This window comes from Rhipicephalus microplus, chromosome 1, assembly GCF_043290135.1.
Source record: "Rhipicephalus microplus isolate Deutch F79 chromosome 1, USDA_Rmic, whole genome shotgun sequence".
Lineage (NCBI taxonomy): Eukaryota > Metazoa > Arthropoda > Arachnida > Ixodida > Ixodidae > Rhipicephalus > Rhipicephalus microplus.
In genome coordinates, this window is record NC_134700.1 from 160,747,492 (window position 1) to 160,772,455 (window position 24,964).

Below are 24,964 nucleotides of genomic sequence, written 5' to 3' on the forward strand. Positions count from 1 at the left end.
ATTGAACAAAAATGTCTCACATCGCGTTCATATCTGCAGCCCAATATCGCGAACTACAGCACACTCACGTGAATGTGTTTTTGAGCCATCATCCTCGGTGATGGTCCGTATGCGCTTAGGTTTCTTTGCCCTCTTGGCCAGGCGCACCTGGTACTGAGCTGTTTTCTCCAGCTCCCTCGAGACACGATCTTCGGCCTGCATAAGATAGGGGAAATTAGCCAAGTTTACCTAACTATGCCTATGCTGCCTGCTGTGTGGCCTAATGCAATTGAGCAACAGAGTTTAAGAGAGCATGCAATGACACTTTTACGGATGAAAGCATGAAATAGCTACTTAAAGGGACACTAAAGTCAAATAACACTTTATGTCAGGGTGAAAGCTCAATGTACGACAACATCTAAAAGGACACTATTATTAACAACAGTGCTCTACTTATAAAGAAATTAAGGTGAATGCACAAGAACACATGAGCCGCAGTAGGACATTTTCAAAATGATCCCGATGACATCAGACGAACGTTCTACAATTAATCAATAGTAATCGATCTAGTTGCACTAAATAAAGAATCTTCCGTGCATGAAGAGACACAATAAAATCCTGCTTTTTCGTTTGTTTGATTTATAAAAAAAGAACCGCCGGACGTTACTATGGGCAATGGCACGAGTAATTCAAAAATTCAATTTTCCCGTAGTTACACTGGACAGATGGTGCCATCTAGCAGGGCACAGTTAAACCAAAAACGTCTGCGATCTCGGAACCAATAGCGGAAAACTGATCAAAGGCCGTTGTTGCTGCTGAGGCTAACGCTGCTTTCGGTCTGCAGCTACTAGCGCAGTAAAGCCGGGACACGTTGTGCACGACAACAGTGACGCGAGTCGGTCCTCTCGGTCCGCTTCTTGAGGCGGGCGATTTGAAGTGCGCTACCCCAATGCGAACCACTGAAACGTGATTTTATTTTGAAATAGGCCCTTCTTTCGCACAAAATCAACACTACAAGGTTTCTGGACCGCTATTTCAAAAATCAACTTCGACTTGATAGTTGCCTTTAGTGTCCCTTTGAAAGAAGAGAGAAGCTGATTAATTGTGAGTTTTGAAAAGAAGAAAAAACCCGAGTCATTTGTTTCGCGAGAAAGACCAGAAAACGTCAATAGCGCGTCAAAGCTTTCCCAGCATCAATTCCCTTTTTAATCACTTGAAATATTAGCACTGTTGTACCACGCCCCTTATAAAGTATCTAGTTTGGCTGAGAAACACAATGTTTCATTTCAATTTTCGTTTTTTAACTGGGCAGAGAAGAGCTTAGCTCCAAGCCTGCTCCTTCAATGCTACTTAAAAAGGGAATCATGCTAGACACACATTAGCACAAAACATCAGTAACAGGTTATCAGCATATTGATTAGCTGCTTTTGGTTCTGTGCACTGTTATGCCAAATTTCTATTTCTTAAAGTGGGTATTCATTCTGGTAGTGCGGATGTAACGGAATTTTGCTGGCAAGCAAGAGGTAGGTGGCTGGTTCACTGCCTAACCATCACTGCTACATCTTCGAATGCCGAGAGTATTTTCAGCAATCACTAGTTTGCATAGCCAGATACATATGTGAACATGCTTAGTATCACACATTGTATTGAACGAGCACTGACACAAAATTTTGAAGGCAAGACAATGAGTGAGATATATTTGTGTGGAGAAATAAACAACATTTATGAAATATTAACGGCAAATATAGCCTAGAACATAGTTAGAATCGATTTCAAAGTGTATGCCACGCGTCTGAGTGAGATGCAGAGCACCTCGCAGTGCCAATATCAAGGCAGTATCAATGTAAACGAACCTACGTCTCGACTTTATGCTCGCTGGTTGCTGGCACGCGCCTTGCGCTTGCACTACCTGCGATTCCGTTCTCTGTGGCTGCGGCTTTGTATGTGCAGGCTGTCAGTGCAGCCCCCGCTCTCCCGCACAGCACCCACATCACCGTTTTGCATTGTCACACAGCCAGCTATGGTTACCCTGACACTAGAACTGCTCCTGCTATTTCAGTGCTCTTTGAAATCGAAACTGCGACTGGGCACTCTAAAGAAGTCTCTAAATAAACAACCGTCGTGAACTTATGCAAATGAGGTTTCCAGCCATGACAAGTGGTTCATGAGCTACATATTTTGACAAAAAAAAAATCAAGGTGCAAAATTTTTGCGTCGTGCCCCTCCAAAGAAGCCAAGTAGGACCATATTAGTCTAATATTCTACTCTGATTCGCATCTCAAATCCTATGTAGTTCCAAACAATAAATGAATAAGTAATCAAGAGAGACCAACTACCCGTACTCTGTAAGATTAGCACCAGCCACCGACCAAAATGATCAAGTGCCATGCAGCAATTGTGCTGCCATATTGTCCCACACTATGCTCTTCTAATGCAGTACACTAAAGATGATAAAATTGCAACCTGTTTTTCCACTGAGAACACTGTTACACCAACACTCACATTCTGAGCACGTGGAGGTATCTTCAACTTCTTGAGGGTGTGCTTGCTGTGCTTTCCGAGCTTGAGTTGCACTGAAAGATGGTTCACAGAGCTCACAAAAAAGCACACAGTGTTTACAAGACAGGCCCATTACACCGTACATTGCAGTTAAAGTCTGCTGGAAATTAGTCATCTGCTTCTTCAACAATCTGATAGTAACAGTCTTCATCACATTCACTCACATCACAACCAAACATAAGCATTAAAGCTCATGTACAAGGCTTAGCAGTATGTAGCTAGTAAAAAGCAACATGAATTAGCTCAATTTAAAAAAACAAAGCAAGTATTGGTTACAAGAATACTACCTAATGTATCACATAAAAACAGAGAAGATAATTTAAGCAATGAACAATACTGGGGAAAAAATGAAGCCCACATGACAATAAATGTAATAAAGCAGGCAGCATTAAACATACAAGCACATCTTTTTCAATTTTAACCAACTTCTTGTTCTGCAAGTACTACTACAGAGTTGGTCACTCATATTTCAGCACCTACTGTGTGAACAGTACCCTATATACATTATAACTTATTATGAAAACTTCAGACAATTTTTGACAGCCCACCAAAATTATCTTACACCAGTGTCACATGGTCACTTTTCATTGCGACCTAGCCTGATATGAATCAAATTTTTGCGATACTGATTGGCTCTTCACGCGTGCTGCAGAAGGTATAGCCAATCAATGTTGAAAAATTTGATCTCGATGGGGCTTAATAGCGATCAGCAGTACCAATGTGGGACACATCATCAGAAATTACACATGATCAAAAGTTACTAAGAGTCCCGTGACCATATAAGTACATGCCGTGCAATTCACACTGCTAGCCAAGTAGTTTAAGATACACCTCCAAAAAACAATTCCATCCTTGATGAGAGACTACAGAATTAAACATCTTTTAACCACCACAACTGTGAAACAACAGTAGACGAGTCACCTTGCTCACGAAACTTTTCTTTGGGCGTCTGGAACCACGAGCGCTGCGGCTCGTTGGCGTTAGCCTTTTTGTTGACGAGCTCAGATGCCTTCTCAACCTCTTTCTCAATGACTCCCAGCTCCTTCTCGGCCTTCTCCTCCTGCAGGATGCTCTCGATCTCTTGCTCAAGGCCAGCTATCCTCTCCCGAAAGTGGGCCACCACATCTGGACAAGAGTGTAAAAATAAGGAAATGCACTGGTACAGCACAACTCAGTCATAGGATTGAAACTGAATGAATCCATTGTGGCACTTCTTTAGCCTTTCAAAAATTACTGCACATTGTATTTATTTTTCTATTTATTTCTTGCTTTGCTATCAATCACAAAGAGTCACGTGCTGCCGACTGAACAGCCATCAAGGCTATTAACAGTGCTAACACTGACAGGTTTGCAAGCATTCACTTAACACCGGATAAAGTAGACGAGAGAACGAATGCCATCGTAGTTAAATAGGCAGAGCACTGGGCACATTATACGAAGGTTGCAGGTTCAGTCCCTGCCTGCAGCAAGCTGTCTTTATGTCCACTTTAGTGTCTTCACATATATTATAAATGCTACGATACACTTAAAAACAGTACAATTACCCACCCCTATACCTTCCTTAGCATCATAATATGTTGGTTTTCATTTAAGTCAGTATCAAAAAGAAATGAGCACCTTATGGTTTCCCTTTTTTGTTGAACTTTGCATGGAACACCAATGTGATGACAAGGCACTTGACAAATGTTCACTTCATTACCAGCGGAACTTATGTCCACTGCAGAATGAACACCCCTTCCAATGATCCTTCTCTGCTGTTGCGATGAAACAAAAATTCAGCTTCGGGTAATTATTTTTTTGTTTTTCTTATGTTGACATAAAATCTCAACTGGTACCCTATGAATTCACCAAACACATTATTTTGATCCTGAAATTATTCTTGAATAATTCAAAATTAGCCGATTACCCTGCACATGCCCGACATGAGGGGTTACCAGCGTAATTCTTATGTAGGAATACAGTCAAACTCTGCTACAAAGACGCCGCTTCAACGAAATTTCTGCTACAACGAAAAATTCATGGTTCCCCGCCGAGAGTCACTGCATAAATATTGTCCCCACAACGAAACACTTTTTCTTCTGCCGTCCTGCTTCAACAAAATTTCACATTCCAGGCTCAGATATTATTGCTATACAGTAAACACAGTCCTTATCATTTTGATGCATTTTCAGAACTTGAAAATACATTGACGAAGTCTAAAACGCGTGTTGGCACCACCAGAAACCGCCGCTATTCAGCAAGCATGGATGCCGCCATTGCTCGATAGCGATGGCAATAAGACTGCCCTGCTTTTGCCGCTGGCTTGCTTTTGAGCCGCAGACGATCCGAAGCTGAAGCTCAGTTCATGGTTTTCTTTCACGTAGCTATATGGAACAATGCCTTTTTTGATGCCAATGTGTATCATTTCGTTCGCGCTTGGCCACTGTCGTAACTAATCAGAGCAGCTTTTCGTTAGCATTATCAACAAAATCAACTAGCCACGAGTGGTGGATGATAAGAATGGCATAGAATCACAATGATTGCTCGAACAATAATTACTTACAATGATTCCTCGAACATTTACTCGATTTAAACACACCATTTTTTTCATTTTGAGAAAATTCATTGAAACATTTACATATGAGCGTTGAGTTCACCACAGCAACATTCACACATGAGTGAAGCAAATATGGTAGAGAGGAATTCTTATAGGGTTAGGCTCACTCCATGTACAATTCTTGGGGCTTCACATTTGCATGGCATGCGATCACATAGTCCTGACAGCACTCAGCAAACACATTATAAATTCTACAGATGCTTTGAAGTAGCTTCCACATGTTCCGGGTTTTAAATTGTAAATGTACCCACCGGGTGACAAAATTCTCTATTTCACTGGTGTTCTAGCTTGCTTGACAATTTCTTTTAGGAGTTTCCTCTCTTGCTCACCAACCATGGAGACAGACCTGAAAACAGGAGACATCCCTTGGTGTCGCACCTGTATACTTCATGCAAAGTAACTTCTGGGCTATTTTCAATAAGAAAGATGCTCCCAAGAATAGAACTTTTGCAATAAATGTCAGAGGTGGTATAGCTGCTCACAAATATGTAAAACTGATAGGAGATAAGATTACAGATTTGTTGGAATGCACGGCTAGACCAGGCTAAGGGACTATAAGCAACACACGTTCCAAACAATTGTACTTTTATTCACTCCAAACTTCACAAATAAAGGTCCCGTGCTTGCTCGTGCATGCACTCTTGACATCCTGCATAAAAGCACCATCACTACATATTTGAGATCTGTAAAAAGATTAAACTCTGTGGTGTACGGCAATGAAGATGACTGGCTACTAAGCGAAATTGTAGTTATCAATTTCAAGCACCCCAAATGCCTGGACCTGGTTATTGTACAAGCTCCAATAAAAGTGTGAACTAAAGCTATGTTCACACTACGGTCGTAACGTGCGTAACAGCTCGTTCGGCGTATCGAACGCAACGGCTATAAAAAGCGTTACCGCAGTTATGCCGATACCTTTGTTCACATTTACAGCTACGTACATTACAATTTTTACGATAGGCCAATCATATTTGTCGCTGTAGAATCGACGTCACTAGCGGTCCAATATGGCTCCCATCAACACGCGAGCGCTGGCCGAGTTGGAAGAAATTCATGCTCAAAATGAGCTTATAGTCGTGTATTCAATCGCCCGAAGACGGCGATTGAATACACGCAGACGTAAAGCCCTCGCAGACGGCACTTTTCACTTCCCAGAAATGTCCAACGACTAAACCACACCAAATGAAGACAGTACGGCAGGCAGCGCAGAACAACTTTTTACGCACGTTGCGAGCAAACAAAGCCGACCCAATCGTCACCGCGGAATGGCGAAGTAGCACTTCCCGCGCCGGCAGCTACCGCCATCGCCTCCGCGATGCTGCTGCAGCCGGGAGGACGGAAGTCCCGTCAGGTCTCGTGACCGGTTGTTGAAAACCGAAAGCTGATCGGTCATTGGCTGTGTCGTAACGGTGGTAGTATCGCAGTCGTAAAAGTTGCCTAGCCTTTAACACTCTCACCCACGATTTATGCGTTCATTGGGAACGTTGGTACCTTTACGTTCACAGTCTGAACTAGACGCATACGCTTGTTGTGCTTCCGCTTACGCGTGTTATGAAAAAACGACGCCTTACGACCGTAGTGTGAACATAGCGTAACTATGAAAACTACAAGATTAAGTTTTCCTTCACTTGTAAACTATGTTACAATGGAAGCACTAATGCCAGCAGAATAACACCCTCATCAAAATGAAGATAACTACAAGAAATTTACTTGGCTCCTCAACAGAGAAGAGACCACAAAAAAGAGATTATTATTACGAGTGTGTAAATAGCAAAATGTTGGGTGCGAAGCAAATATGAATATTGAAGTGTGATTGTGAATTGAATAATTTCTCAGATATTTTTAGAACATTCTCCTAATAATTCGAAGCGAAAGTACAGAAAAACAGAGTTGCAGTATATTCCTAGGCATATTCTTAAAAAATAGCAGCATGAAAGTTTTTTTTTTTTGCTAAGTTTATGAAACACTGACAGGGTTATTTTTCATAGCTTTCTTTTCAAGAATGAGGCATTGTAGAAGGGGAATTGTATTTATGCACGTGACTTGGAGCAACCAAAGTTTTGCCAGCAACACTGTACATGAAAAGCAAAGATGGTATTTCCTGAGCCTCTCCTCTTCTTTCACCTTCTGTAGAAACTGAACTGATGTGGCGGACAATGGTGTGCTCCCTTGGAGCCGAAAATTCCAGGCCTGCCTCTTAGACGTCAATATATAAAAACATCTGAAATTTTGGATGCTAAACACTACTTGAAAAATATTCAGTTTCAAATATTTGCACACCCCTAATAAAGTATTTTTCTACTAATGGTAAGAGTGATTGATCATTACTCAAGACCAATTTGAAAATATTCGTTGTTTGAGTTAGTTTGCTTCACTTCGATTCCATCTAAATATCTCTTTTCACACATTGCTACAAGTTATGACACCTAATTAAAAAGTAATAAATAAATGAGACAGGACACAGACTACTCAGACAAGCTTCGTAAGGTGAACTCTTTTGCCTTCCATGTTGAGGAAACTCTGCTAAAATATAAAAGACAAGTTCATTCTAGTAATCAACCAACCAGCTCTAATGTGCTGATGAAACACTGATCAAACATTTCTCCCACTGTCTATCAAGCCACGAGCTCAGTTTCCTTACATGGCAGTTACGAAGCACTTTTCCCAAGCAACTTCATCACTAAGGTCTACAGAGTGTTCAAAGAAAGCATTCTTCGCTTTCCTTCCTGCTATTTCATCGGCTATGTCAATTTACGACCTCTTAAAAGTGGTACAGTCAAACCACTTTATGACGAAGTAGCATCTTACACAAAAATCAGTCCTTTGTGTCTGCAAATTCATTATGATGGTACATTCTCTTAACAGTATTGCAAGACTATTCTTCACTTACTCTGTCATAAGCAATACTTCATTATATCTGGGTTTGTTATATAGAAGTTTGAATGCACTGTCAAATCATCAACTACAACCTAGAATGGAACACATCACCACGTACCGTCCGCTCTTGCCGGCTCGAGCTGTTCGACCCACACGGTGAACGTAGTGCTGAACAGTGTGGGGTAGCGTGAAGTTGATTACCTGCGTTACATAAACATGTTGTGGTCAACAAGCATTCCGTCAACAAACAAACTGTCAATGTAATGTGCTTCAACCTTGCTGGCATACTAGCCTCTCAAGACCGAGTGCAATAAAGGAGAGCATACCCGTGAAAATATCGATCTGGAGTGCAGCAAGGCTCAGTTTGAACTGCTCGAGTATGGATAAGTTATTACAGTTAAACCTGCTTATAACGAACCTCTATATAGCAAATTCCTTGATGTAATGAAGTTTTTGTTACTCCCAGCCATCTTTCATATAACGAATTTTCGCCACGAACAGCGTAAGCATTTTGCCCCAGATTTTGTTATTTTGGCATGAGCATGCATCTTCTGCGATTGCCCCACCGTCGATGAAGCTTGACGCGGTGGCGGCGTAGTTGTGGCCCCGGCTACTCCCAGGCGAGAGCAAGCACTCGTTATTGCGCGAGCATGAGCACGAGGCGGGCAGGTAAGCCTGTGCCCCTCAAGCCAGGGTTTCTGCCGTTCTGGCCTTCGTGGGCGCATGCCCGGATGAGCCTTTTATTTTGGAGGGAGCATCCTCCCCCTCCCTCCCTCCCAAAATAAAAAGCTGCTTTGGGTTGGCAGTGCCCCGTTTTTATCTAGCGTCACATACGTGGGGCTGTGCTGCATAGGTCCATGTCGTTCGCTCCTCGTTTTTGACAGCTTGGGCACATGCATGGTATTGCACGTGCATGGCGTGGCCCCCGACAACGTTCAGCCTTGTTATTTTTTTTCAGGCAACTGTGTTGTCGCTACCGTGGGAATGTCAGATTAAGTGCTGATGGAAACTCTCCGAGACCACAATGAAAGAGATGGATTTTCGATGGTCGACTTGTCACGCACTTCCGTGCCGTGAGACCGTAGCCTTCGCGATTAGCTGATTAGCTGATTAGCTCTGGCAACGAGACCCTGCATTGAATGCGATGCAGTGAATATGAAAGCAACAAATCGTAATGTTATACAAAGTAAGGCTAGCAGCAAACTCCCTTGGATATGATATCACGGAACTCCTACAAAACGCTAAATACAGTGGAACCCTGATTATACAACTTTTAGGGGACCACGCAAAACCGTCGTATAATCTGGTGTCTTATAATCGAAAAACTAAAATTATAGACCGCGACACTCTGCCTTTTTGGAAAAACGGGTACGGACTGCCTGAATAAGCTCACGGCACAACCTTTTACCTCTACAATGAGGGTAGATTAAATTATTGTTGGTAGAGGAAGCTAATGGCAGTAATAGTTAGTAGAAGGATGTCCGAGCTAATCTTTATTTTTAGCCTTAAATACAATCAAATTCAACGCGCACCTTTTTACCGATAAAAAGAGTCCGAAAATTGCCTGCAGGTGAAAACGAAACTGAAACCGCGTTGCCGTGAGCCTCCCAGCAGAAGGGTCAGACACAGTGCCATCGCTATCGCATAATGGCGACGGACAATGAGTCTATCTACAATGCATTCGTGCGTGACTGAGCAGTACACGTTGTAATTTGTTGCTCTCTCTCTCTCTCTCTCTCTCTCTCTGCCTCGTGAAGTGCAACTAGTGGTGTTCCACTGTAGTTACGGACGTTGGTATCAAGTGAAAGTAATTGTGCACGGCGAAACAGCTGCGTCGTGCCCTTATGCGTGCGCAAACCAGTGACTGCGAGTGTGACAAAGGCAGGAAATCGGGGGAATGTTGACTAGGAAATGTTTCCACGGTCCGAAAATGCGAAAATATTATGACGACTCGGTTGTAACGAGGTTTATTCGTCGTGAACTCGGGAACGAACAAGCGCAACGGAGCCGACAAAGAAGCGCTCGTGCCAAGAAGATGATGATTGTCAGCCAGAACATATGATGATGATTGACTGCTGTTCAGATGAGGATTAAGCGCATAATAGATGAGGATTAAGCGCATAATAGATGCCTACACTGATTCCCCCCCCCCCCCCCCCGTGGAAGCGGCCAGCCTGGCCGCTGCGGGCGGGTAGTCAAGGTGACGAGGAACGTTGTGTGAAAAGCTTCCTCGGGAAACGTGTACAATTTCGGTGCTGCGGTAACGGCGGTCAGTTGGCACGACAAGAGGCGTCACACGATAGTTGACAGGTGAAGTCTGCTCTAAAACAACATATGGGCCGATGAATCGAGGCTGGAACTTGTCGCAGAGACCAGGTGTGCGAATTGGTGTGAATAGCGGCACCTCGTCCGTCACCCGGTCGGAATGATACCACACAATGAGAGGTGTCGTAGACGGCCTTCCTTGCTTTTTGCGTAGCTTCCGTGTTCACACGAGCGCGCTGGCGGCACTGGGCAAGGCGAGAAATATATTCTTCGCAAGAAGATGGTGATCTAGGGCCATTGCTGGTGAAGAAGAAAACATCGATAAAGAAAGTAGGTGAACGTCCGTAAACGAGATAAAACGGTGAGTAGCCTGTTGTGCGCTGAACAGTGGTGTTGTAGGCGAAAGTGAGGAACGGTAGAAGTTTATCCCAGTTTCTGTGATCCGGTTGAATGTATACGGCGATCATGTCGGCAAGGGTTCGATAAAATCTCTCGGTCAGACCATTTGTTTGAGGATGGTAGCTAGACGCCATCTTGTGTGTGGTACCAGAAACGCGAAGAACTTCACCTAAAAGCTGTGATAAGAACACCTTTCCACGGTCACTCAGAAGTACACGAGGTGCACCATGACGTAGTATTATGGCCTGAAGGACGAAGTCAGCAACTTCCGATGCTGAACCAGTAGCTACAGAAGTGGTCTCGGCGTAGCGTGTCATATGGTCTACGGCGGTGACTATCCATCTATTTCCAGCACCAGTAACAGGAAGGGGTCCATAAAGATCGACACCGACGACCTCGAAAGGTGTTGTAGGGCACGTCATTGGCTGTAACTGACCAGCTGGGGGAGATGTCGGAAGTTTGCGAAGTTGGCATGGAGAGCAGGAACCCACGTACTTTGCTACGCTGGTAGAAATCCCAGGCCAATAAAAGCGGCTTCGAATGCGGTCGTAGGTTTTGTGAACGCCTAGGTGGCCAGCAGTCAAATCGTCATGAAAGGCGTTAAGTACATGATGTTGAAGAGCGTGTGGCAGAACAGGTACCCAGCGTTGGCCGTCAGGATGATATATGTGACGATACAGCACACCGTCCTGAAACTTGAAGTGCTCGAGTTGTCGACGAAGGCGTGCATTGGGTGGACGCGTAGCTCCTGAAAGGTGGTCTATAATGCGCCGACAATACGGGTCAGCCTGCTGGCGAGAACTGAATGGTTGTTCATCGTCGATTGGCGGTTGGTACAGCGAGGCGAGCAAGGCAACAGAAGTGGGAGTCACGTCCGCACTGGTATCGTTGGAGGTGGCAGCTGGAGTGTCGAACGACGCCGTAGGTAGTGGGCAACGAGAAAGAGCGTCGGCGTCCTGATGTTTTTTGCCCGATTTATAAATAATCTCGAACTGATACCCCTGTAGGCGTAAAATCCAACGACCCAAGCGTCCGGACAAGTTCTTCATTGTAGAAAGCCAGCATAAGGCGTGGTGGTCCGTTACGATGGTGAATTGACGGCCGTACAGATAAGGACGGAACTTTTGTATGGACCAAACCACAGCGAGGCACTCCTGCTCAGTGATGGTATAGTTTTTTTCGGTAGAAGTTAGCACTCGGCTAGCATATGCGATGACCCTTTCCCGTCCAGAGTTATCGCGCTGGAGGAGAACAGCACCTATACCGCAGCCGCTGGCGTCGGTATGCAGGAGTGTTGGGGCGGTGTCATCAAAATGCAGAGTACAGGCTCTGACGTCAAAGCTTTCTTCAATAGGTGAAACGCCGACTGACATTCCTTGGACCACACAAAGGGTGCATTAGATGCAAGTAGTTTGTGAAGTGGCGCAGCTATTGAAGCGAAATTTTGTATGAAGCGACGAAAATATGATGCGAGGCCAAGAAAACTTCGCAAATCCTTAAGTCTTGTGGGGCATGGAAATCGAAGGACGGCAGCGATCTTTTCGGGGTCAGGGCGAATACCGTCCTTGCTGACAACATGACCGAGAACCTTGATGGATTTGGTGGCAAAACGGCACTTCTTAGTGTTGAGCTGCAGACCCACACCGGCGAGGCATGTTAGGACGTCATCCAAGCGGCTCAGGGGCTGAGAAAACGTTGATGAAAAGATGATAATGTCATCAAGGTAGCAGAGACACGTCTTCCATTTCAGACCACGCAGGACGGTGTCGATCATGCGTTCAAACGTCGCGGGCGCATTGCAGAGCCCGAAAGGCATCACGTTAAATTCGAATAGGCCATCGGGGGTTTCAAATGCCGTTTTCTCTTTGTCGTCATCGTGCATGGGAATTTGCCAATATCCCGAACGCAAATCAAGGCTTGAAAAGTATTCGGCGCCTTGCAGTGAATCAAGGGCGTCGTCGATGCGTGGCATGGGGTATACGTCCTTGCGTGTGATGTTGTTAAGTGCCCGGTAATCAACGCAAAAGCGCACGGAGCCATCTTTTTTCCGTACCAAAACAACAGGGGATGACCAAGGGCTAGTTGATGGACGAATTATTTCTCGTTGGAGCATGTCAGCGACGTTTTCCTCGATGATTTTTTGCTCAGCGAGAGACACGCGGTACGGGCGGCGATATACAATAGATGTTCCCTCCGTCTGAATGCGATGAGCTGCAGTGGTAGTTCGTCCCAACGTTGAGGAGCAGGTGTCGAAAGAATCGGCGTGTTTCGTTAATAACGCAAGTAACTGCTGTGCCTGCATAGCTGTTAAGTCATCACTGATAAGAGCTGTGAAGGGAGAGGATGAGGCAGGCTTACTCTTAGAACGGTTGTCGGTAGCGGCAGGGTTAAGTGGCGTGACGCTGACAGGCTCAGCATCCACAACAAAGGCTACTGCAGTGCCTTCTGGCAGGAGAACTTTCTCTGGCGTTTCATTCGTAGCAATGACGAGCGCGGAGCCATGGTGAAAGCGTACGACACCTGATGCAAGGGCTATGCCTTTTGCGACGCAAGTCGACGAAGGGGACACCAAGACGTCACCGTGGTCGATGTCCTTAGAGATCAGGGTCACAATTCGTTCTTTATGTGGCGGTAGTTCGAGATCTTCGCGAGCGAACGGGCGTAGAAGCTTGTAGACGCCTTCGTCGAACGTGGAGTATGTATTAGTTAGGTGAAGAGTCCGTTCACCACAACATATAGCGGCTGAGGAAGAAGATAGGAAGTCCCACCCTAGAATTAGCTGGTGAGAGCACCGGGTAAGCACAGTGAACTCGATGTAATGCAATATGTCGTCAATAAACACACGAGCAGTACAAAGAGCAAAAGGGCAGATAGCATTCCCCTGGGCTTCGACTATATTGGGTCCATTATAAGGTGTCATTACTTTTTTCAGACGTTTGCACAAATCATACCTAATCACAGAAACTGTAGCACCGGTGTCCACCAAAGCGTCCACGAGAACTCCTTCCACCGTAACAGAAACCATGTTGAACGGGCGTGCTGGAGGAATATGAGTCCTACTGTTACATGCAGTTTCTCCTCCGAAAACTGCATCATTTAGTTTTCCGACCGGTTGTCAGTAGTAAACGAGGCTGGCCGAAGAGGAGAGGAGGAGCGACGGAAGGGCGAAGGTGATCGGCGTCGGCTTGAACGGTAAGTGGTCCGCGTCTCAGTCGACGCGGGCGGAGATGGAGACCGCTGCTGTCCAGATGAATAACGCCGAGCGTAAAAATCCCCTCTGGAAAAGTCCCGTTCGCGCATGTCGTACCCGCGACGCTCGTCCTGCTGGCGCTTGCGGCAGAAGCGCGATATATGGCCACGATATCCACAGTAAAAGCATGTTGGGCGAGACGGGCGCCAAGGCGGGTAGTAGAGGGCGTTCGGCACACCGGGAGATAGCGCACTCAAGTGGACTGACGGAAGGTCGAGTGGGATCGGCCGGAAGTGAACGGGTGGTGCAGCAGCAACCGGCGTGAATGATGGCAGCGGTGAAGTCGAGTTTACGTTGCGAGGAGGCGCGGCCGCAATTTGCGCGTACGTAGGAGGGCTAGACGGAGGTGGCTGGACGTAGGCTGGACCGGTGAATGATGTTAGTTCCTCCCTTACGATGTCACGGAGGGCCATGCTTGAAGGCTGTGTGACAGATGGAGAAGGTTGTGAGATGCCCATTGATTGAAGTTCTTCTCGTATGATCTCCCGTATCATGTCACGCAGGTCCCGGTCTGCGGTACGGTGTTCCCTATTGCCCGACTGAAGGCGAACAGAATCAAGTTCGTCGAGACGCTGACACGTAGAGACGACGTCAGTGACAGTAGAAGGATTCTGGGCAGCAAGGGCATTGTAGGCAATGCTTCCGATGCCCTTCAGGATGTGGCGCAGTTTGTCCGATTCGGACATCGAAGAATTGACGCGCCGGCAAAGCGCAAGGACATCCTTGATATAAGATGTGTATGACTCGCCGGGATGTTGTTGGCGAGTATCTAGGGCCCTCCTCGCTAGAGCGGATCGAACGGCTGGCGTGCCGAATACTTGGCGAAGCTGCTGCTTGAAGGCAGGCCAGTCGGTGAGGTCGATCTCATGGTTCAAGAACCATGTCTTGGCAACGCCCGTGAGATAAAGCGATACTCGGCGGAGCTTGTTAGAGTCGTCCCAGTGATTAGTTGCGCTTACCCGCTCGTAGTTATCGAGCCAGTCCTCCACATCTTCGCCGCGAAGACCAGCGAAGATCGGAGGGTCACGCTGGTGGTTTACGATGTAAAGAGGAGAGGCTTGAGGCGCAGTGACGGCTTGCGGCGCAGAAACGGGAGCAGAAAGGGCATCCACCCACTCACTGTGAGACATGTTGGCGGACTGAGGGTCCAAGCGGCGGCCTGAACGGAGCTCCAGCGAGTAGGCGTTGTAAGGAGAGGTACTGGGAACGTCAATCCACCTCCACCACGTATGACGACTCGGTTGTAACGAGGTTTATTCATCGTGAACTCGGGAACGAACAAGCGCGACGGAGCCGACAAAGAAGCGCTCGTGCCAAGAAGATGATGATTGTCAGCCAGAACATATGATGATGATTGATTGCTGTTCAGATGAGGATGAAGCGCATAATAGATGCCTACAATATCAGCTTTTTGGTCAGCTGAACCTACTCCATGTGGATAAAGCTTGACTATGTAACGACCCCGGATACGTATGCACGCGATTGAGGTGTATGTAGAAGTGCATGAACTTCCAGAAGAATAAATTTTCCATTAGATGAAGATGACTACTTTTCCTGTAGGCCTCTCTGGGGTACACAAGTTCGTATTTTGCACTGAGGAATATTTGGTTGACATGTGATTCGAGTAAAGATGGTTTTTCCTTTCCGACTGAATTTGAAAGTCACCGTAAAACTGCGTCAAATAACCAAGGTCTTTCATATGTAGGCTTATGCCATAGGAGCGAAAGAAAGACACGCCTGAACGATAACCGATGCCAGCCCGGAACGTGAGCCGTGGCTTCACGTGCCACGGCCTAGCGCCTTCTTTATTTTCTTCTGTCGCCATCGCACGCTCTCCGGTTTGCGCGCCACCCGAACAAGGGCGCTACAGGGCCCCCCGTGTAGACCGGAAGTCGGAATGTGACATGCCGTTTGTGGTATTCCAACGGAAGATCAGTAGTAGATGAGAGGCTTTCTAGGGCGGTCTCCAGATACGCCGGCTTGAGTCGGTCCAAGCTGACTGTCTCATCACGGCCGTTCTGAAGTAGAGTGGCAGTTTTGGGGGTGCGGTGAAGGACGCGGAATGGTCCGTCGTAGGCTGGTGTCAAAGGTGGTCTGACCGCATCGTGGCGCACGAAAACATGTGTTGCAGTGGCCAGATCAGAAGGTTGCGTGTTCGAATCACGTCCGGGTCACCACTTGTAGGCTTATGACACAGGAGCGAAAGAAAGACACGCCTGAACGATAACCGATGCCAGCCCGGAACGTGAGCCGTCGTGGCTTCACGTGCCACGGCCTAGCGCCTTCTTTATTTTCTTCTGTCGCCATCGCGCGCTCTCCGGTTTGCGCGCCACCCGAACGAGGGCGCTACAAATACATTGTTTCTATGGGGATTTTGCTGGTACCAAATTGATTCGTCGTAAAATGCAGGTCGTCGCAAAACCGGGGGACGTATATTCGAAGTTCCACTGTACGACCACTCCAGGGAGAAGTGCTCTGTTCACAAGTCTGTTCAGGCTAAAAGCAAGCTGATGCTTGTGGACATAGCACGCACACCGATGATTGCGCCCTTAAAATCAAAGTTCACCGTTGCTGATAAGCACTGATAAGCAGAACCTTCCCGCTGAGTCAACGCTATGACAGTGGTTCAAGACGCACGTGTGCGATGTTCGCGAGAAGTGTGGCGCGCGATCATAATCTGATGAGTGAACTGCCGCTTACTGCTGCATCATCTAAGGCGTAATTGTATCCTGAATAGTTGTCGACTTATGAACACAGAAGGAGTGCGAAAACGTCACTAACTAGCATGATTGTAGACAGCCACGATTCCGTGACGCAGAACAAGCAGTAGACACTATCCGGGAAGCATATCCCTGAACAAGCATCAAACCAGCGAGGTGTATTGAAGCAACATGGCAGAACCAGTCAATCAGAGGCTTCGAAATGAATTTCAAACATCTGCTTTTTGACCATGGAATGCTCTTAAAGAAATACTTTTATGACAAGTCAAAAATGGTGGCTGGAAGTTATGCCGTTGTGAGGATATACAAATTCTCGAGAAATGCTGTCTTTTTATTTTTATTTATTTATTTTTCCCGACTCACAAATATTTTCACCATCTCGGCAGGCACGAAAAACCTTTTACAGCACTTCTATGTAGTTATCAGTGAAGATATATAAGAAGTGAGAATGTTATTTTCAAAAATCAAATTTTTTTGATGCCCCATTGAGAAAAAAATTCGTATGACCCGTAGTTCTCTCCAGTTATAACAGACCCATTCAGTGTTTCGATAAAAGTCTGTTGTAACAGTACTTGGATTTTACCTACTCCTTTTGCAACAGACCAAGACCTTATTCACTATGGAGGTCTGTTTTAATGAGGTTATACTGTAATACCATTTATTTGATTGAAACACAAAAGCTCTAATGACAACTCATCTTCCAGTGACATCCCAAACAAATGTCCACTTAGCATGCAGCGAGTACAAACATCTTCACTGAACAAAATACCCTGGCAAGCTGCCCCATTCCTTTCAGCAAATTCTTAATCGACCTATCAGTCACTAATGATGCAGGCAGTACACTAAGAATTTTTAGTGGCCAAATCTGACGGCATTGAAAGTAAGGACTGATGCACGTACCGTCTTCACGTCCTTGATGTCAAGTCCACGAGCGACCAAGTCGGTGGTGACAAGCACATCCACTTCCATCTCCTTGAATCGGTGCACAGCTTCGAGACGTTGGGCCTGGTTCAAGTTCCCATGCAGCTCGTCCACCCGTGCTCCCAGCAAACCCAGGAGGACACGAAGGCGGTGGGCAAGCTTCTTGGTCTGCACAAAAACGATGGTGTGGTCGTGGAACGTCCGGCACACCAGAGCTGTAAACAAACAAACGAGCATACATGGCCAGTTAGCATTCCATTATAATCATCCCATTCATTTGGTGAGAGATTACCGCCCAATTAGGCCTTTAGACTAAAGCCTACTTCGAGGCCATGATACCTCAATACAACATGACCTCAGTATTAACACATGTATCAGATTACTCTCTTAGCTATAATTAACCGTTCCACACAAGCTAACAAATGCTATGAAGTTCCTGCTCACGTAAGAAATGCCATGAATCGAGAGGCTTTTTTAATGTAATCTCTGATTCTAATCAGACTGCACATGTTTCATGAATAGTTAAGTGCATTCTGTATAATACACGACCACTGGCAGTACAAAGATCAGAGAGCCAGTGCATCTCGCCAAGAGATTACATATCGTCGACTAACAGTTGCGCTTGCCGCTACTTTGCATAACGAACACTGCTTGCTTTGCTTAACAAGAGAATGCGTAATAACTAGTTAAATCTGTACTCTAAACCTTGGTTGCCCCACACTTCACCAGCCCAGCAATGCGACACTATGGCGTCTCCAACGAACCATGCAACACCTGCCATAAATGCAAAACGTCGGACATCACCACTCACCCGCAAGAATTGCTTCTCGATCTCCTTCCCTCTGTGGGCGGATACGAACAAATTCTTGCCGCAAGTTGAGCGCCACGTCCGTGTTGTTGTTAAGGAACAGTTAGACTGGCTTCTGGAGCGACACAGCTGCCAAGTCCTTGACCTGTGCTCAAGCAATGGAGATTGAAAGGAAACTTCAGCTGACTCGCCTTGACTCACGTTACAGCACAGCCCAACAGGTATCAGAAAAACCACGTTTCAGGCTAATGAAACTGTGCTTGCAGTGCAACACACCAGCCAATCCACTATGGCTTTTAGCCTTTAGCCACAGCTCATGAAAAGGGACACGGGCATCAAATTATAAAAACCAAGCAAAAACTCAAATTTTGGTAAACACTCACTTCCATATCTACAACACCCAATCTGTGAAATATCAACACAATTTCACAAAAAAACACGCCTTATGGGCCCCAGAACAATAAACTCTTCAAGTAGTTAGTGAAAACACACCACACAACATATTGAGAATAAGCAAAGCATCTATTCATTGGCCCTATGATGCAGTCACCATACCAGCCTACTTAAAAAAATTATCATATTTGCGTGATTGTGGGTTGACCCATTTTGTACTAGTTTGAAATTCGAAGTTGACGGGGTCGACCTAGAATCGAAAACGAGTTTCATTTGTGAAACCTTTCTGAAAATGATCGCGTATTTTCGCAAAGCTAGCTTTGCTGCACAACTCTTAAGTAATGCCTTGAAGCCACATTCACACATCAATGGCTTTACGATGTATTAATTTTTTTTAATAAAATGCCCTCGTGCTCCCCTCTTTCTTTTTTTTATGCCGTGCCATTTATGGGGTCGGCCTACATTCGAGTCGACTTACAATTGTGTATATGCGGTAGTTGTCACAAGCATTAACAACATAAGGAAACAAAGAAAGCAATCAAAGAAATGACCCATCTAAGCAAAAAAGCATTTACAATGGTTGGGTATTAATTTTGAGTTACACGACGTAACACAGTACTGACCTCTTCTGTCATGGTGGCTGAAAACAGCATAGTTTGCCTAGTTGGAGCACACTGCCGGATAATCTCCTTCATCTGGGATGCAAAGGTTTCATCGAGCATTCTGAAGAGAGGAAAAATATAATCGAAGATCAATATATTTTATGATTACCACACATAGATAGTACTGCACAAAGAATCTCAAGTGTTCTGGCCTTGAAGAATTCTCTAGAGCTTTTTGTACCAGACTGCTGAGAAACCCTTCACCTGCTTCGACCAATGTTTTAGCATGGATAAATGAGAGCAGCAGAGAGGATGCTTTTAAGTTTGACGAAGCACAGCACTAACTGCTTATAAGTTGCTAAAATTGCAGATACAGTTAAACCCCTGTATAAGAGGCATGCTCCGAGCAGCAATTCTTGTCTTTTATATGACATGTTTCTTATAAGCAGGGTACCTCATATGCATTTTCTTATCAACCTGTACTTTACTATAAGCACGCTGGTGTCTGTTATAACCACTTCTCTAATATCAGTGCCCCTTATAAAGAGGTTCAACTGTATCTGCACCAAGAGCAAAAACAATATATATTTCAAAAGTTGCCCATGCACAAAACATGCCAAACATTCAACGGCATTTATCCGAAAATTGAGGCATACAATCAAAAGATGTGCGTCCGTTCAAATTTCTGAATGCTGGAACGTTAACATTTGAAGACTAGCATTGGCAACAAATAAATGTGGAAAAAAAGCGTTATAAAAAAAGGTCGAATAATTTCCGTACACAAGTAAGTACACATTTTCACACACATGGAAACCTATGGAAGGGTAAACAAGGGTCGCGAACAACCATTATAGCGCAGGGTACACTACAAGCATTAACAAATATGGGTAGTCTGAGCTTCACGACCATCCTCTTGTGTTTTATATTTAACCTAAATTACCATCACTCATACAACAAATGATGGCTTTTCCCTGCCTCATCAAGTGCCATGATGTGAATGTCAAGTGCAGGGTTACTGCTTAGGCAATGTGCCAGAAACGTCCTTGTCAAACATCCACTCGACCACTAGTACTGCATTACCAATAAATTAACCACCAAAGACTGGCATCCTAGGATGACCACGGAGTGACTGGAAATACCCAATAACAACATCCCCCCTTCCCCCAACTAAGAAACGGAAAATAATCCAAGCCCCTCCCTTGTCGGCCTCGTCAAGGATGAGCACTTTAATGTTTCGAAGGTCAAAGCCTGGCGTGTTTTCTAGATGGTCGATAAGACGACCTGGTGTGGCAATAATGATGTCTGGCAACTTGCGCAGCGCAGCTTCCTGGACCTTCAAGTCCAGACCACCTGCATTATGACGAAGTGACATTTCCTTATTAGTAACTGGTCCCATTAGGATGACAGACAGATTTTAGCATAGTGAGTGCAAAATTTAAACATTCACTTTCTCCCTGGTACATCTACACAAAGCGAAGTAAGGAGCTTTACTGACTGCATAAACACTCCAGCTTTTATGTTTAGCCCTGCAGTCCTAGTTAAAGGTTACAAGAGACACCACCAGAAAAGTAAAAGTACGTACTTTCATTCCCAATTACTGGTGGCACCACAGTGATGGGGATGTGACATACTTTGCTGAAAGATTCCTGATGAATCTGCGTAGCGAGCTACAGCCATATTCAATGCAACTGCCCAAGTGACCACTGCTTTCGTCAAAACTGCCCAATACTCTCACGCTTAATGATGTTTGGCCAACTCAGCAAACAAAATGCACTGTAGAAATGCAGCCATGCAGTGATCCCACTGGGGAATGCCGATTTGGAGCAGTAAAATTTCAGTTTTGGAGCATTTCGGAGCAAGTAATCTTGGGATTAGGAGCATCTTGGAGCACTAAAATGTTGCTTTTGGAGTATTTTGGAGCAGGTGATCTTGCTATTAGAAGCATTTTACAGCAGTAAAGTTTAGTTCTCGAGCAGGTAATCTTACTATTAAGAGCACTTCGGCATAGGTATACAGTCAAACCTCATGATAACGAAGTTGAAGTGAAGTCGTAATTACTTTGTCATAACCATTAGTTTGTTATAGCCATTATCCGTTTCTACCGACAATTAGCCAGCAAGAGAGAATGTTCTCACTAATGAATATCACAGCAGCACCCCGCGCAGAAAACAAAAGGCCATCGGAAGGCAAAAAACTAGCAAAGTAATAAAGAACAATGCACCTTCATTTTCACCAAATTTTGCACACCAACTGGAAGATAACTTCGAAGAAAATAGACTTTTACTAAGTGTTCTTCACGCGGTTCAACGAATTATACAGGAGAGGGAAGGGCGGCTGACGCGCAAGCTCGCGCGAGTTGTTGCGCGGGCAAGTTAATTAGTTCCTGAGGAAAGGGGAGGCAGGGAGGGAGACACACCCAAGAGCGTGTTGGCAGGTGGCTTCCAGCGAACGCAAGGTGCAAGTTAGGTACAAATAACCGCACCCATGATGACACGTAAACCGTTGCGCGTTACAAGATAATGAACTGATGTATACCAAAACGATCAGTAGATGCTCGTTGTGTGGATGAAGGATGGTTTGTTATGTCCATAGTGAGGAAATTTTCACTTTGTTAAAACAAGATTTTAAGTACAAGGGCATCAATGAAAATTTCAAGGGGAATTACAATTGCTTCTTTAAATCCATTAGTTCACCATATTGTGCTTCGTTCTAATGAGGTTCTACTTGACACCAAACAACGCGAAAAATGAACAGGGTGTTTACCGCTGCTAGACAGTAGTGCTCCTAACATGACATCAGGTGCACATGCGTGTGCACTTTATTGGATGTCCGGATATGGTCGTTGTATGAAATTCTAACTTCAACGGTAGCGTGATGTCCTTGGAACGCAAAAATCTGGTTATCAAAATAGTACTTGAGGCCTTTTGCGGTCTCTCATCCTTTTATTTTACAAAATAAGCAATAAGTAGTGCTGGTTCCATGTTAATTTTGTTCGTACGTGTAATACCATATTTCCTCGTGTATTGGACGCATTCGCATAATAGGCGCACCCCTAACTTTAGTTGTCAAAATTTAGATTTTTTTCCCCCACATAATAAACGCACCCCCTACATTCATTCCCTGCAGTCCCGTTGCAGGGGATGAACATGGCTGCTACTTACCCTTTGGATCTTTTACGTTTTTAAATTATTATGCCGACCCCCCTCGTCTACACCGGCTCGCTCCCTCCCTCCCTTCGCCCATTGCTGTGTGCCGTATTGTTTTTCTTTCTATCTGTGGGTAGCACATTCCCAGTCTTTTTTACCTATGTGCCACAGCGGGGTTCACGAATGTGACTGTAGAGACATCGCAGCTGATAAGCACACAGCGAGCGGGAGCGAGCGAAGGTCACGAATCTGCTTGCGCAGACCAACGATCGCTTCTTGGAAATACAAAACTTCAAGACCCAATGAATTGTATGCTATTTTCGAGCAATGATGACAGGATTTGCTGTTGCGAAGGGTCATCCATCGCTATCGCCTCTCAGATTTTTGGCAAACGAGAAAAAATAACTTGTCAGCCAGAAAAAAAAGTTGACGATTTCTACAACAAGGTAGCATCACCGATACTCGCCTCGCTTGTTCACCGCACGTACAAAAACTTCTCATGTGAAAGTAAGGCGGCGGCAGTATTTTGTCGTTATTCTTGTTATCGACGGTTTGTTTTATTGTTTTGGGGGTAGCTTGCTGCAATGTTCATTACTTGCTACAATGACAACGGCAGCGTTGTGCGAGGTTGCCGCGAAGTTGGCAAAGTGCGTCGTAGCGCACGCTTCTGGGCGCCCCTCGAGATCACAGCTAACGGTTCTATTGTCAGCTGTGATCTCGAGGGGCGCCCAGAAAAAAAGGTAGCTGTCGTGATCAACTGATATGTGCGCCTGCAGAAAACAAGACATCTTCATTGCAATACAATGGTGTCACGCAGGCAGCATATCGCTTGCTCTTTGCTGCGTCAGCACGTCATGATGAGACCATTAGCCCATTCTTGCTGGGAAAATATAGAATTTAATAATAACCAGTGTGACAAAAACCGCTATGTGTTATGACTAGAAAGCATGATGATAGCAGCTTCAGAACTTCGTTTTCAAAGCAGGCGTTGCAGGCAAGAACTCTGCCACCGGTGCAAGTGCACAAATTGCTGGAGCGACCAGCAATCGGAGGTTTACAAACATCGTAAATTCCACTAAATCGTCCTTTATAAATTTCTTTATATATTTGATATTCTCAGAAAGAATAATCAAATCATGACGTGCCAATGTTGTGAAAAGCATGCAATATGCTGCCCGCACGTCACCTCTGTGTTGCAGTGGAGCTTATCTTGTTTTCCATAGGTATGCATTTAGGTTGACCAAGATATTTCTTTTGGTGTTTGTTTTTTTGTTTTTTGCATTAGAATTAGTGAGGCTAGGGTGCTTCATCTGCCACCCCTTATTATTGCTACCTTTCATTGCCTTGTGGCTCTTAAGGGTCGTCGTTTTTGCAGTTTCGTGGTAAAATCAGGATCGCGGATTGGCACATGGCACCCAAAGTTTTCTAATGAACTGGATTGATGCTGACCACCACTTGAAATTATGTGCTCAGACTTACATTGAAAATACAGGACCATGAACATATTTCAAATTAATTAGGATTTCAAAATATCCGAGTTCAAATTAATGAGAATTTACTGTACTACACCACGACTCCCAGGAATTGACTGCAGTAAGATTAAGTATACAAGACGGACAAAAAAAAGAAACAGTAAACAGTAGCCAAGACTCACCGGCTGACAGAGTGATCATAATGTTGGTGAACTGGGCCAGCTGGAGGCTGACCTGGTAGACCTGTACGGCCAGCTAACGAGTGGGCACGATGACCAACACACGGGTGACCACGTCCTGCTTGGGACGGAACAGCAGCCGCTCCAGCATCGGCAGCATGAAGGCAGCCGTCTTTCTAGCGTTGGCCCATTACACGTTACATATTTTATCTCGAGTGACCTCCAATAATATGCACCATGAATGTCCATGAATTGGATAAAATACTACCATCTGGGGTTTAACGTTCCAAAATCATGACATTGTTACAAGCTGTTACAAGCAATGAGAAATGCTCCATCAAGGCGATCAAGATTACGACTCAAAATAGCGCACGCATTGTTGCTGCTCTGCCGACATGGCTGAAGGACTCTGTGTACTCCGTTTACATTTTGCAAATATATTATTTTTTTCTTCCTTTTGGTTAATCTCACCCCGTGACATTTTGGTGGAGGTGCTCTAGTGGAGAGACGATCTAGCAGAGAGGTCTGGAAATTTTGACCACCTGATGTTCTTTAATGTACACTGATATCGCACAGTATATGGGCCTCTACCATTTCACCTCAATCGAAATGACAACCTCCACAGCCGAGATTGAACTCGCTAAACAACTGTGGCAGACGAATCGGATGAAATATGTGTACACTAAAGCAACGAAGGGCAGTTTGGCACACCGTACGAAAAATGCAGGAATCAAGATGCATGCATCGCCACTAAAGCTACATTTACAGCTCCAACTGGTTCAGAATAAGATGATAACC

The 24,964-nt window shown here is 45.1% G+C and overlaps 1 pseudogene; it reads right to left on the reverse strand.

Moving 5' to 3' along the window:
- Window positions 1-27: 27 nt before the first annotated feature.
- Window positions 28-24,337, reverse strand: LOC142765908 (putative ATP-dependent RNA helicase DDX27; annotated as a pseudogene).
- Window positions 24,338-24,964: the final 627 nt, after the last annotated feature.